The sequence below is a fragment of the Armigeres subalbatus genome, chromosome 1, assembly GCF_024139115.2.
Source record: "Armigeres subalbatus isolate Guangzhou_Male chromosome 1, GZ_Asu_2, whole genome shotgun sequence".
Lineage (NCBI taxonomy): Eukaryota > Metazoa > Arthropoda > Insecta > Diptera > Culicidae > Armigeres > Armigeres subalbatus.
This window is the reverse complement of record NC_085139.1, coordinates 39,229,983-39,245,795: the sequence shown is the minus strand read 5'-3', so window position 1 is coordinate 39,245,795 and position 15,813 is coordinate 39,229,983.

Here is a 15,813-nt window from a genome sequence, read left to right as displayed (position 1 = left end):
GTCTGTCTCCATGTCAGGATCGGCTCACAACAGCGTCTGTTCTCCATGTTAGGGGCGGCTGATCATCGTCCGAGTGCCAGCGAGGGACTCTAAGTGAAACTGTGCACCATGGTCCACCGGAAATAAGGAGGAATGGTCCTCCGGAAATTTAGGGGGTTTGGTGTCAGGCCCTGCAAGCCAGCCTTTAAAAATCATAAGCAACGAACAATCAACAAGAGAGTACGGACCGTAACCATCGGCGAAGACCACTGCGACGAAAAGGGACTAGCGATTGGAAACTCGGTTCGTGGAACTGCAAATCTCTCAACTTCATCGGGAGCACACGCATACTCGCCGATGTGCTCAAGGACCGTGGATTCGGCATCGTAGCGCTGCAGGAGGTTTGTTGGAAGGGATCAATGGTGCGAACGTTTAGAGGTAATCATACCATCTACCAGAGCTGCGGCAACACACGAGCTGGGAACAGCTTTCATAGTGATGGGCGATATGCAAAGGCGCGTGATCGGGTGGTGGCCGATCAATGAAAGAATGTGCAGGTTGAGGATCAAAGGCCGGTTCTTCAACTTCAGCATAATCAACGTCCATAGCCCACACTCCGGAAGCACTGATGATGATAAGGACGCATTCTACGCGCAGCTGGAACGTGAGTACGACAGCTGCCCAAGCCACGACGTCAAAATCATCATAGGAGATTTGAACGCTCAGGTTGGCCACGAGGAGGAGTTTAGACCGACTATTCGAAAGTTAAGCGCCCACCGGCTGACGAACGAAATCGGCCTACGACTAATTGATTTCGCCACCTCCAAGAATATGGCCATTCGCAGCACCTACTTCCAACACAGCCTCCCGTATCGGTACACCTGGAGATCACCACTGCAGACAGAATCACAAATCGACCACGTTCTGATTGATGGACGGCACTTCTCCGACATTATCGACGTCAGGACATATCGTGGCGCTAACATCGACTCGGACCACTATCTGGTGATGGTTAAACTGCGCCCAAAACTATCCGTCATCAACAATGTTCGGTACCGACGACCGCCGCGGTACGACCTAGAGCGACTGAAGCAACCTGATGTCGCCACTGCATACGCGCAGCATCTCGAGGCAGCGTTGCCGGAAGAGGGTGAGCTCGATGGGCCCCTCTTGAGGACTGCTGGAGTACAGTTAAAGCAGCCATTAACGACGCAGCGGAGAACAACGTCGGGTATATGGGTCGAAGTCGACGGAACGATTGGTTCGACGAAGAGTGCAGACAGATTCTGGAGGAGAAGGACGCAGCGCGGGCGGTCGCGCTGCAGCAAGGTACCCGGCAGAACGTGGAACGTTATAGACGGAAGCGGGGACAGCAGACCCGCCTTTTTCAGGAGAAGAAACGCCGCCTGGAAGAAACGGAGTGCGAGGAGATGGAACAGCTGTGCCGTTCTCAAGATACACGCAAGTTCTATCAGAAGCTCAACGCATCCCGCAAAGGCTTCGTGCCGCGAGCCGAAATGTGCCGGGATAAGGATGGGAGCATCTTGACGGACGAACGTGTGGTGATCGAAAGGTGGAAGCAGCACTACGAGGAACATCTGAATGGCGCTGAGAGTACAGGCAGTGAAAGTCAAGGCAGCGGAGGAGATGACTACGTCAGTTCAGCGGACGATGGAAGCCAACCAGCCCCCACCTTGAGGGAAGTTAAGGATGCCATTCAACAGCTAAAGACCAATAAAGCAGCTGGTAAGGATGGTATCGGAGCTGAGCTCATCAAGATGGGCCCGGAAAAGCTGGCCACTTGCCTGCACATACTGATAGTCAGAATCTGGGAAACCGAACAGCTACCGGAGGAGTGGACGGAAGGGGTTATATGCCCCATCTACAAGAAAGGCGACAAACTGGAGTGTGAGAACTTTCGAGCGATCACCATCCTTAATGCCGCCTACAAAGTGATATCCCAGATCATCTTCCGTCGTCTGTCACCATTAGTGAACGAGTTCGTGGGAAGTTATCAAGCCGGCTTCGTTGACGGCCGCTCGACAACGGACCAGATCTTTACTGTACGGCAAATCCTTCAAAAATGCCGTGAATACCAGGTCCCAACGCACCATCTGTTCGTTGATTTCAAGGCGGCATACGACAGTATAGACCGCGTAGAGCTATGGAAAATTATGGACGAGAACAGCTTCCCTGGGAAGCTTACCAGACTGATTAAAGCAACGGTGGATGGTGTGCAAAACTGTGTGAAGATTTCGGGCGAACACTCCAGTTCGTTCGAATCGCGCCGGGGACTAAGACAAGGTGATGGACTTTCGTGCCTGTTGTTCAACATTGCGCTAGAAGGTGTCATGCGGAGAGCCGGGTGTAACAGCCGGGGTACGATTTTCAACAGATCCAGTCAATTTATTTGCTTCGCGGATGACATGGACATTGTCGGCCGAACATTTGCAAAGGTGGCAGAACTGTACACCCGCCTGAAACGTGAAGCAACAAAAGTTGGACTGATGGTGAATGCGTCAAAGACAAAGTACATGCTTGTGGGCGGAACAGAGTGCGACAGGGCCCGCCTGGGAAGCAGTGTTACGATAGACGGGGATACCTTCGAGGTGGTCGAGGAATTCGTCTACCTCGGATCCTTGCTAACGGCTGACAACAACGTTAGTCGTGAAATACGAAGGCGCATCATTTGTGGAAGTCGGGCCTACTACGGGCTCCAGAAGAAACTGCGGTCGAAAAAGATTCGCCACCGCACCAAATGTGTCATGTACAAGACGTTAATAAGACCGGTAGTCCTCTACGGACATGAAACATGGACAATGCTCGAGGAGGACTTGCAAGCACTCGGAGTATTCGAGAGACGGGTGCTTAGGACCATCTTTGGCGGTGTGCAAGAAGACGGTGTGTGGCGGCGAAGAATGAACCATGAGCTCGCCCAACTCTACGGCGAACCCAGTATCCAGAAGGTAGCTAAAGCCGGAAGGGTACGATGGGCAGGACATGTTGCAAGAATGCCGGACAGCAACCCTGCAAAGATGGTGTTCGCTTCCGATCCGGCAGGTACGAGACGGCGTGGAGCGCAGCGAGCGAGATGGGCAGACCAGGTGCAGAACGACTTGGCGAGCGTGGGGCGTATCCGAGGATGGAGAGATGCGGCCTCGAACCGTGCATTGTGGCGTCAAATTGTTGATTCAGTGTTATCTGTTTAGATGTTAACTAAATAAATGAAATGAATACCGTTCGAAAGATAAACTCATCAATTTTATGGCTATGTGGTGATATGCTGGTTCTGGAGACAATGGCCACCGGGAAACGACTTCCACGGGGACCTTGTCGGTCATATAAGGGGAGCATAAAAATCGCTCCATATATGCCATTCGATCGCTAATTCTTCATATATTCTCTTAAAACGGTAATGTTTGGTCCATGAGAGCGTTTCCGACGAAAGTGGCCACTCCTGGTACATGCAAGGTGCCCCCGGGGAACCCGCAGGAGGGGACATTTCCGTTTTAGCACCAAAATATACCGTGTGGCGGCTCTGTCGTCATGTTTTTCCACAAAATAGATGATAATGCGCTTGAAATCGATAAGAGACCACATTGGCCACTCCTGGTACATACAAGGTGCCCCCGGGGACCCCGCAGGAGGGGACATTTCCGTTTTAGCCCCAAAATATGCCGTGCGGCGGCTCTTTTGTTATGATTTTCCACCAAACAGATGGTTATGCGCTTGAAATCGATAAGTGAACACATTGGCCACTCCTGGTACATGCAAGGTGCCCCCGGGGAACCCGCAGGAGGGGACATTTCCGTTTTAGCACCAAAATATACCGTGCGGCGGCTCTGTCGTCATGATTTTTCACAAAATAGATGATAATGCGCTTAAAATCGATTGAAGACCACATTGGCCACTCCTGGTACATGCAAGGTGCCCCCGGGGAACCCGCAGGAGGGGACATTTCCGTTTTAGCACCAAAATATGCCGTGCGGCGGCTCTGTCGTCATGATTTTCCACAAAATAGATGATAATGCGCTTGAAATCGATTAAAAACCACATTGGCCACTCCTGGTACATGTAAGGTGCCCCCGGGGAACCCGCAGGAGGGGACATTTCCGTTTTAGCACCAAAATATACCGTGCGGCGGCTCTGTCGTCATGATTTTCCACAAAATAGATGATAATGCGCTTAAAATCGATTAAAGACCACATTGGCCACTCCTGGTACATGCAAGGTGCCCCCGGGGAACCCTCAGGAGGGGACATTTCCGTTTTAGCACCAAAATATGCCGTGCGGCGGCTTTGTCGTCATGATTTTCCACAAAATAGATGATAATGCGCTTGAAATCGATTAAAAACCACATTGGCCACTCCTGGTACATGTAAGGTGCCCCCGGGGAACCCGCAGGAGGGGACATTTCCGTTTTAGCACCAAAATATGCCGTGCGGCGGCTCTGTTGTCATGATTTTCCACCAAACAGATGATTATGGGCTTGAAATCGATAAGTGACCACATTGGCCACTCCTGGTACATGCAAGGTGCCCCCGGGGAACCCGCAGGAGGGGACATTTCCGTTTTAGCACCAAAATATACCGTGCGGCGGCTCTGTCGTCATGATTTTCCACAAAATAGATGATAATGCGCTTAAAATCGATTAAAGACCACATTGGCCACTCCTGGTACATGCAAGGTGCCCCCGGGGAACCCGCAGGAGGGGACATTTCCGTTTTAGCACCAAAATATGCCGTGCGGTGGCTCTTTTGTCATGATTTTCCACCAAACAGATGATTATGCGCTTGAAATCGATAAGTGCCCACATTGGCCACTCCTGGTACATGCAAGGTGCCCCCGGGGAACCCGTATGAGAGGACATTTCCGTTTTAGCACGAAAGTATGCCGTGCGGCGTCTCTTTCGTCATGATTTTTCACATTGGCCACTCCTGGTACATGCAAGGTGTCCCCGGGGAACCCGCAGAAGGAGACATTTCCGTTTTAGCACCAAAATATGCCATGCGGTGGCTCTTTTGTCATGATTTTCTACCAAACAGATGGTTATTCGCTTGAAATCGATTAATGCCCACATTGGCCACTCCTGGTACATGCAAGGTGCCCCCGGGGAACCCGCAGGAGGGGACATTTCCGTTTTAGCACCAAAATATACCGTGCGGCGGCTCTGTCGTCATGATTTTCCACAAAATAGATGATAATGCGCTTAAAATCGATTAAAGACCACATTGGCCACTCCTGGTACATGCAAGGTGCCCCCGGGGAACCCGTATGAGAGGACATTTCCGTTTTAGCACGAAAGTATGCCGTGCGGCGTCTCTTTCGTCATGATTTTTCACAAAATAGATGATTATGCGCTTGAAATCGATAAGTGACCACATTGGTAACGCCTGGAACCTATGAGGGGCTCCCAGGGAACCCGTAGAAGGGGACATTTTCATTTTTACACCAATATAAGCCGTGCGGTGGCTCTTTCGGTGTTTTCCCATCAAACAGATGGACGTGCGCTCGAAATCGATAAGTGACCACATCGACTACATTTGAAACCCATGAGGCTCCCTCGGAGAACACGTAGAAGATGACGTTTCCATTTTTACACCAACATATGTCATGCGGTGGCTCTTTCGTCGTGATTTTCCTTCAAATAGGTGCCCTCGAAATCGATTATTGACATATTGTCCACCCTTAGAACCTATGACGTGCCCCCGGGAGCCCGTAGAAGAGTACATTTCCATTTTAACACCAAAATATGCCGTGCAGTGGCTCTTTCTTTGTTATTTTCTACCAAACAGATGGTCATGTGCTTGGAGTTGATTAGTGATTTTGTCTACTCTTGGAACCTTTGAGATGCCCTGCGAACCCGTAGGAGAGGACATTTTCATGGTTATATCAAATGTACTGTGCCGCTTGCGGCAGCTCTATCTTCGCCTATCATTGTCTACCCTGGCCACAAGTCTTCAAAAAGTTGGTTATGCGCTTGAATTTGTTCTTCATTTGAAATTGAGTACTGAGTCAAATTAAAAAATAGTTTCTGGGCTACTGTGATGATTCCTTCGAACAGCTCTCCAAGGATTTTCTATTCCGCATCTCGATATTACCATTAGTCGATGGTCCTTTTAATATTGACTCATAGAAGTTTGAGGTTTTCACCGATCGCCGTGGACCGATCGCTGTGAAAAAAATCTCTCCTTCTGTGAGACTCCTGCGGGTACCTTGTAGGTTGTAGATATTAAGTTCAGAATGAATGACCTATTTGATAGAAAAAAAAAACAAGATTAATCTACCTAGTGGTGATGGTGCCTTTATCGTTCGTTCAAAAGAGTTGAGAAATATATAAGAAAAGTCTAATATAACACTAATAGGTAGATAGCTCTTATTTTTCATATTTGTTTATTTGCTTTCTAAAATTTTCTGCTGAACTCAACTTATTTCAAGCCAATCGGATGAGCATAAGTGCCAGAAAAGTGCTTTTCCCATGCAGCTGCTGAAATTAGTATTTTGGCCATAACTTTGGAGCCCATAGTCCGATCTGGCCAATTTTCAATAGGAAACAATAGGGCAGGATTTTCGTCGAATGCTATTTACTGCGAGCAATTCTGTTGAGGAAAAGTTCCTAAAAAGTGAGTGAGATTTTGTGTGCACAGACACTATCAATGGATTCTTCACGGCACTCCACAATTACCGAAACTGGGCCTGGGGTTCCCCCGGGTTAATATTAGATTTCAGGAGCATAACCAACTATTTGATGGAAAATTATAGTGAAAGAGCCGCTGCACGGCATGTCTTTAAGGGCCGATGTCCACGTAAAGTTTTTTCACGCTGCTTCACGCAAGGTACCCAGCATCAAATGGAGTAATGCACACGTAAACGTGTGCACGACTACATTTGATGCCGGGTACCTTGCATGGACGCGGCGTGCACGCAGCTTGAAAACACGCTACGTGGGCATCGGCCCTAAGTAAGAGTATTTTGTGGAAAATCATGACGAAAGAGAAATGTCCCTTTCTACGGGTTCCCCAAGGGCACCTCATAGGTTAAAAGAGTGGCCAATGTGGTCACTTATTGATTTCGAGAGAATAACCATCTCTTTGGTGGGAAAACACACTGAAAGAGTCGCCGCTCGGCATATTTCGGTGTTAAAATGGAAATATCCCATTCTACGGGTTCCCTGGGGACCCCTGGTAGACTCCAAGAACGGCCGATGTGGTCAATTATCGATTTCAAGCGCATAATCATCTATTTTGTGGAAAATCATGACGAAAGAGCTGCCGCACGGTACTTATCTGTAAAATAAAAAATCACGATAATAAAGTTAAAAAAAAAAGCTGCCGCACGGCATATTTTGGTGTTAAAACGGAAATGTCCCCTTTTACGGATTCCCCGGGGGCACCTCATAGGCTCCAAGAGTGGCCAATGTGGTCACTTATCGATTTCGAGCGCATAATCATCTATTTTGTGGAAAATCATGACGAATGAGCCACCGCATGGCATATATTGGAGTTTAAACGGAAATATTCCTTTCTACGGGTTCCCCAAGGGCACCTCAGAGGTTCCAAGAGTGGCCAATGTGGTCAATTATCGATTTCGAGCACATAATCATCTATTTTGTGGAAAATCATGACGAAAGAGCTGTCGCACGACATATTTTGGTGTTAAAACGGAAATGTCCCCTTTTACGGGTTCCCCGGGGGCACCTCATAGGCTCCAAGAGTGGCCAATGTGGTCACTTAGCGATTTCGAGCGCATTATCATCTATTTTGTGGAAAATCATGACGACCGAACCGCCGCACGGTATATTTTGGTGCTAAAACGGAAATGTCCCCTCCTGCGGGTTCCCCGGGGGCACCTTGCATGTACCAGGAGTGGCCACTTTCATCGGAAGCCCTCTCATGTAACATACATTACCGTTTTAGGAGAATCTATGAAGAATTAGCGATCGAAATGCATATATGGAGCGATTTTTATGCTTCCCTTATATGACCGACAAGGTCCCCGTGGAAGTCGTATCCCGGTGACCATTGTCTCCAGAACCAGTATATCACCACATAGCCACAAAATTGATAAGTTTATCTTTCGAACGGTATATAAACTTTGTAATTCGGTTATAATTTGACTGTTTTATAAGCATTTACATTTCTGGGTCAATATGACCCCAACATCTTATTCGTAAGTTTTTTCTAATATCCGAAGAAGGTTAAGAGGTTTTCAGCCCTTGGCTGGCTCACCTCTGAAGCGGATGTTAAGTTGTTTGGTGTTCAGTTTTCAAAAAAAAATCTGTTTCTCAAATGTAAGGGTATGCGATAACACATTTTTTCCTGACGAAACGAAACGAAACGATATTAGAAATGCTATTGTTGGTTCGGAACGAAATGAAACGAAATCCAGATTTATTTTCGAGACTTCGAAACGAAACGAAATCGTGGTCCATTTGATTCGAAATTTTACGAAACGAAACGAAATTTATTTTTTTTCCGCGGAATTTTTCCGCCAAGAAAAATAATTTTGTTGAATATTGTTAACTAAATGCCATAGGATGAATGTAGCTTAATTTTACAAAAGCATATATGTAACAGATCAGGTTTGGACTTGTTCACCATTTTCAAAAGTATGTCCCTCACCATAAACAACGTAAACATTTTCATCGCCTAATATTTCCAACAAACCTCAGTAAAAATAAAAATAAAACGATTTTTTTACTACAATCAACAGATTTTGTACTGATTGGGTCTGTTCCAGGGAATCAATTTTCGAGCAGCGCCTGACAATATACCCTTTGTCGTCAACAGAGTTTGCACCTCACAACAAGCCTTTGTCAGAACCCAAACATAATATGTATAACAAAAATGTATGGCTTGCATGCTCTGACATTTCCGAGAATACGATGCTAATTTTGTAATCATAGTTAGATTATCGAATATTTTCATAAAAGCAGAAACTATGATACAGTGAACGTTCGCTAATTGGGTTTTTTTTCTAGTTGGGGCGTTTTTTAGTTGGGGGTTCTCTAATTGGGGCGAAACCCAATTGAAAAGCAGATAAGCGTCAGAATGTGATGTCAAAAACGCGTTGACGTTTTGTTTCCGTTTTGTTTTTGTTTGTTTTTGGCGGGACCGATATTTTCTGGCGCGTAAAATTTTCCTTTGTTCAATGCAAAAAGTAAACAACATTGACGCTTGTCAAAACGCCCCAATTAGCGAACGGCATTCGCTAGTTGGGGTGAGGTTGTGCCCCAATTAGCGAACGATCACTTAGTAGCAGAGATGCATCTGAACACGAGAACGCGTGTTCATGTTCAAAAAGTTCTGAACACTGAACACTGTTCAAGAGCACTGACCTAACTTAGCAACTTGTATCCTAGGAAAACAAACTCAAGCGACGGCATGCTACTTATTTTTCGGCTAATAATGGAACACGTGGGCATCTAACGGATGTTTTCGCATAGTTCCAAATCTAAGGAATCTTAGTTACCATGATCGTTTTGCTTGCGTACCAACCCAGTGCACACTGAACTGTGTTCAGAGTTCAAAACTTAGAACACCAAGGCGCGCTCTTGGCTCATGTTCTGTTCAGGATGCATCTCTGCTTAGTAGCTTAGAACCGTAGTAGCTTAGTAGCTTAGTAGCTTAGATCGGATCTTTGTCATTATTATCTCCGAGAAAAACAAAGCTTTGTTGTTGGTTCTTTTTTATCACTTGTTTCGCATGCGCATTCAAGAAAAATTGATTCCCTGGTCTGTTCACCATTCACCAAATTCAAAGTTCCACCCCTCCATTACAATCAACATCTTGAATAAAGTCTCCAGGCAAATTTTCAACCGAATGCATGTAAATTTATTGAATCTGTAAAACTTTCCAAAATGGTATTATCAACAAATATGAAAGTATGAAAGCTGTTGATTGCATTAGAAAACTCGACTTTTTCTAAATTTTTACTGAGGTCTATTGGAAATATTAAGCGTGTATTTTTTGGTTATGGTGAAAGGCATTTTTCATCCATCATTTTTTTCTATGCAGTTAGCCTTGGAAGATAAACGAAAATCGTGACTGCTAGACGAAAACCTTTTCTCGTTTCATCCCTCCACCTCGCACTCACTTTTTGTGAAAATAATTAGAAAAATTCTATGGTGTGTTGCAGTGGGAGTCGAACCTTAACAATAATAGCCGAGGGATGCGCTTACGCTTGCAACACCATTACGCTATGTGCATGTAGGCATTAGTTTACAGTGCCAAACGTCCCAGATTATGCAGGACAGTCCCTGGTCCAGCCTTCTTGTCTCACATTGCCTGGCGCCCCGGAAAACGTTCTTAATTACATGATGAATCTGTAAAGCCTGGACATTCAATCCATTGGAAATGGACAGATCTCACTCAATCTCAGGAGCACATGATGCTCCCTCACGAACATCGTTTCGTTAAGGTTTTGACCATGTGTAAGTGGTTAAAACACTGCAAATTTATTATATTATTATTCCTCTTTTCTTTCTGGACATTTTGGTAATATAATTGCTGATGTGCGATCTACCGCTTAATTCTAAAAAAAAACAGAAGCTGAACATTTGTCATAAATGTACACGTTAGGATTTCTTCAAACAAGTTGTTCGAACTAAGCACTTTCAAACACAAAAGATTTCACTTGAAAAAAATATGACTGTTAGATAAAAAAATGTCAATAAATTAATTTCGATAAAGTCACGCGGTGATCAAACCTATCCTAATTAAATGAATATAATGCTAAAAATCAGCAGTTGTAAATCTTTGCAGACATTGAGAAAAATGTACAAGCCTCTAGCTAATAAATATACATTAATTTTATGCTAACAAACTCGAACGCAGACGTTTATTGCTAAATATTAACTTTTAAAACCAGCAGCACTAACATCAAAATGCCCTACGGAAAACGCGCCGCACCGGTACGATTGTGACAGAAAATCGATACAATTTTGAAGCATTTGAATAATCAGGATCTGCAGGATCTAGAAAATGTGAGAAAATTCTGGATTTCCATGATATGCGTAATCCAAAATATCTTAAGGTTAAAGTCTAGGTCATCACAATGATCTTAATCGGAAGGATCTGAATCAGTTCTAGAATCTAAAACAAATGAGATATCAGAGAATGCTCCAAATCTGGAGCATTATTAAATATGCAAAGATCTAAAAATCAACTAAATCAGGAAAACTTCTGAAGCATCTCCTTCTACTTATTCTTTTTGGAATATGGACTGGACAATACTCAGAAGACCAATGAGGAATACTTCGCTTATCGAAGACTTTCCACAACTAGCGCACAGATCGAACAATCGCCTCATAATACATTACATATTACTTACACAACTTAGTCAACTTAAATAAAAATAGAGCATACCAAAACGATGAGATGTACAAATTATGTTTACGACACTGAACAATACTATTTAAATCAACAGATATACATTACGTTTCATACTTGAACACCTTCAACAATACATTATTGAAATTTTTAAGTGGAAGGCTAAATGAGTTTCTGTTAAAGGTACAAAATTTTATTACGAGGTGAGGTTTAGTGAAGGAATTTATATGTATAAAATTTTGAATAAAGTTTGAATGGCTTTATTCAACGGCGTAGCCGGATTTTTTTATGATATGAAAATTAAAAAAATTAGAAATTCATTTCGAAATTCCGCGAAATTCCGTTTATTTTCGTTAAAAGTATGATTTTTCTGTCGACATTTTTTAAATTAAACGATACGAAACGAAATCAGAATATCAGATTTCGCCATACTCAAATTTCGAATGACCTAAAACGAAATTTTTCGAAATACCGCATATGCTTACTCAAATGTAACATGCTCAATGTTCATCTTCGTCTCGCCAAAATAACTTGGGAAAAAATCATTGAGTTATATGAGGAGTTTCTTGCCTCTTTTATGAGAGAAGAAGGGGAATATGGGAGTTGAGTAAGCCACCATCAGCGTGTGATTATTAGAGGTGGGCAATATTAGAAACGGAAAGCAGTACGGGGTTCGGTTTTTCCTTTACAGTGTATCAAGTGTGATATCACAAAATAAAATTTGAAATCGAAAAATCGTGTTTATTACGCATGCATGTATTCGACTAACAATACCACACGCTTCATTATATCATACATCTGCGACAAAATGTGACAACGCACTATGCACTATGGGGGTTTAGGCGGACTTTAATCGGAAAATCCACTTTCATCAATAATTTTCCACCATTTTTTTTCCACCGTCTTCAGTGTCTCGTACTTGACTCGACTTATGACAACATTAAAAACATCTTATAAGCTCGAAAAAAGGAAAAAAAGTTTGTATGGGGAGGCCACATAGCTCAAAAAGTCAAAACACGCGTCGAAGTCGGACGCCGTGGCTTAACATTGGGCGGCTACAAGACGGTAGACTAGCCCAAGAATACGCGCAGCAGCTGGAAGTGGCACTCCCAACGGAAGAGCAGCTAGGCGCAGCGTCTCTTGAAGATGGCTGGAGAGATATTCGATCCGCCATTGGTAGCACCGCAACCGCTGCTCTTGACACGGTGCCCCCGGATCAGAGAAACGACTGGTATGACGGCGAATGTGAGCAGTTAGTGGAAGAGAAGAATGCAGCATGGGCGAGATTGCTGCAACACCGCACGAGGGCGAACGAGGCACGATATAAACAGGCGCGGAACAGACAAAACTCGATTTTCCGAAGGAAAAAGCGCCAGCAGGAAGATCGAGACCGTGAAGAGACAGAGCAACTATACCGCGCTAATAACACACGAAAGTTCTAAGAGAAGTTAAACCGTTCACGTAAGGGCCACGTGCCACAGCTTGATATGTGTAAGGACATAAACGGGAACCTTCTTACGAACGAGCTTGAAGTGATCCAAAGGTGGTGGCAGCACTACGAAGAGCACCTGAATGGCGATGTGGCAGACGAAGATGGCGCTATGGTGATGGACCTGGGAGAACGCTCGCAGGACATAATTCTACCGGCTCCGGATCTCCAGGAAATCTAAGAGGCCGGCTAAAGAACAACAAAGCCCCTGGGGTTGACCAACTACCAGGAGAGCTATTTAAACACGGTGGTGAGGCACTGGCTAAAGCGCTGCACTGGGTCATTACCAAGATTTGGGAGGAGGAAATTTTGCCGCAGGAGTGGATGGAAGGTGTCGTGTGTCCCATCTACAAAAAGGGCGATAAGCTGGATTGTAGCAACTACCGCGCAATCACATTGCTGAACGCCGCCCACAAGGTACTCTCCCAAATTTCATGCCGTCGACTAGCACCAACTGCAAGGGAGTTCGTGGGGCAGTACCAGGCGGGTTTTATGGGCGAACGATCCACCACGGACCAGAGGTTCGCCATTCGCCAAGTACTGCAGAAATGCCGCGAATACAACGTGCCCACACATCATCTATTCATCGACTTCAGAGCCGCATATGATACAATCAATCGGGACCAGCTATGGCAGCTAATGCACGAAAACGGATTTCCGGATAAACTAACACAGTTGATCAAAGCGACGATGGATCGGGTGATGTGCGTAGTTCGAGTTTCAGGGGCATTCTCGAGTCCCTTCGAAACCCGCAGAGGGTTACGGCAAGGTGATGGTCTTTCGTGTCTGCTATTCAACATCGCTTTGGAAGGGGTAATACGAAGAGCAGGGATCAACACGAGTGGTACGATTTTCAATAGTCCGTCCAGCTATTTGGCTTCGCCGACGACATAGATATTATGGCACGTAACTTTGAGAAGATGGAGAAAGCCTACATCAGACTGAAGAGGGAAGCCAAGCGGATCGGACTAGTCATCAACACGTCGAAGACGAAATACATGATAGGAAGAGGCTCAAGAGAAGACAATGTGAGCCACCCACCGCGAGTTTGCATCGGTGGTGACGAAATCGAGGTGGTAGAAGTATTTGTGTACTTGGGCTTACTGGTGACTGCCGAAAATGATACCAGCAGAGAAATTCGGAGACGCATAGTGGCTGGAAATCGTACGTACTTTGGACTCCGCAAGACGCTCCGATCGAATAGAGTTCGCCGCCGTACAAAACTGACAATCTACAAAACGCTCATTAGACCGGTAGTCCTCTACGGACACGAGGCCTGAACGGTGCTCGTGGAGGACCAACGCGCACTTGGAGTTTTCGAAAGGAAAGTGCTGCGTACCATCTATGGTGGGGTGCACATGGCAGACGGTACGTGGAGGAGGCGAATGAACCACGAGTTGCATCAGCTGTTGGGAGAACCATCCTTCGTTCACACCGCGAAAATCGGACGACTGCGGTGGGCCGGGCACGTAGCCAGAATGTCGGACAGAAACCCGGTGAAAATGGTTCTCGCCAACGATCCGACGGGCACAAGAAGGCGAGGTGCGCAGCGGGCAAGGTGGATCGATCAGGTGGAAGATGACTTGCGGACCCTCCGTAGACTGCGTGGTTGGTGACGTGTAGCCATGGACCGAGCCGAATGGAGAAGACTTTTATATACCGCACAGGCCACTTCGGCCTTAGACTGAATAAATAAATAATAATAATAATAATAATAATAAAGACTTCTTTTTGACCCCGGCACCGCTGGGCTCGATTTCAGAGGGAAATCGGCATCAAACCCCAGGCTGCTGGTCTAGAGCCAACGGCAGCCCCCGGGGAGGGTACGCAAGACCTCTTTTAGCTCCGGGTCTCAGGGGGTATTAACGCTGGGGAAGCTTTCGGAATGCGGAAACCTATCTTTGAAGTTTTTTTATTACGATCAACCCAATACTTTTATTTGTCCTAGGGTCACACTTCCGTAGTGGCAAGTACAATTCACTGTGCTGCGGTTCAGAAGGTCGGATGGCGGCAGCGACGACGGCGGAATTGAAGATGGTGGTGGTGATGGCGGTGATAGGCGGCTTCAATGGTCGTTTGGCGGATTACGGTGATGAAACGGTGGCGGGTAGGTGGCCGTGGGAGGCGGTCTCGCAGACGGTTTGGAGGTTCTGCTGTCGACACGTGGCGGCGAACGATGGCTTCGAGGGTGGCTTGAGGTGGTGCGGACGGTGGCTCGATTAGATGGCAAGACGACCGTTAAACGGTGCTGACGAAGCGAAATGATGGTGTCGGACCACACTGTCAGTTCAACGGGCACGTGGAAGGTGCGAACGGCCTGCTTGTTGTGAGGTGGCTGATCCCACTGGCCCTGTTTGTCCCCTAGGCCAAGGACTGGTGTGACACGTGGTTTGGCGTTGGGGAGTTGCTTAGCGGGTTTTCTGGAGACGGGTGCTGACCAAAATGGTTGGAAAATGCACACAACACTGGTGTTCTTCCGGGTCCGTGTAGATCCAAAACGAAACGATGGGCCAAAAAGGGAGATACTTGTCCCCTGGAACGGGATCCCTGTCGGACTGTAGCCACCGGCTTCCACGCGATTATTTGGCACTAACTACGGTGGAATACCCTGTTAACTAGTCAGAGCATCTACAAAACACCGCTTGTTGTTGACCATCACAGGATCGAGAACTTGATCCCTCGTGGTTAAATTATCTGATCGCTTTACTCACTCAATCTAACGTCCAAATTTTGTGACTCGTCAAGCTCAACTGCCTTTGCCTCTCCACGACACAACGGTCACTCTTCTCATCGTTTTTTCTACTTCCTCCGCTTCAGTTCAGTGCATTCAATCACCCATTTATTGGCGCAGTTCATTTGCGCGCGACATATGAACCCGCACTCAGCGGAGCACTGCAATAAAATGGAAGTGGCCGATCCCAAGTGCGCCATCTGCAACGACAAACATCGGGCCACCACCAAGAGCATTCCAATGCATACGGAGATGTTGGAAACCATGAACATGATTTCCATAAA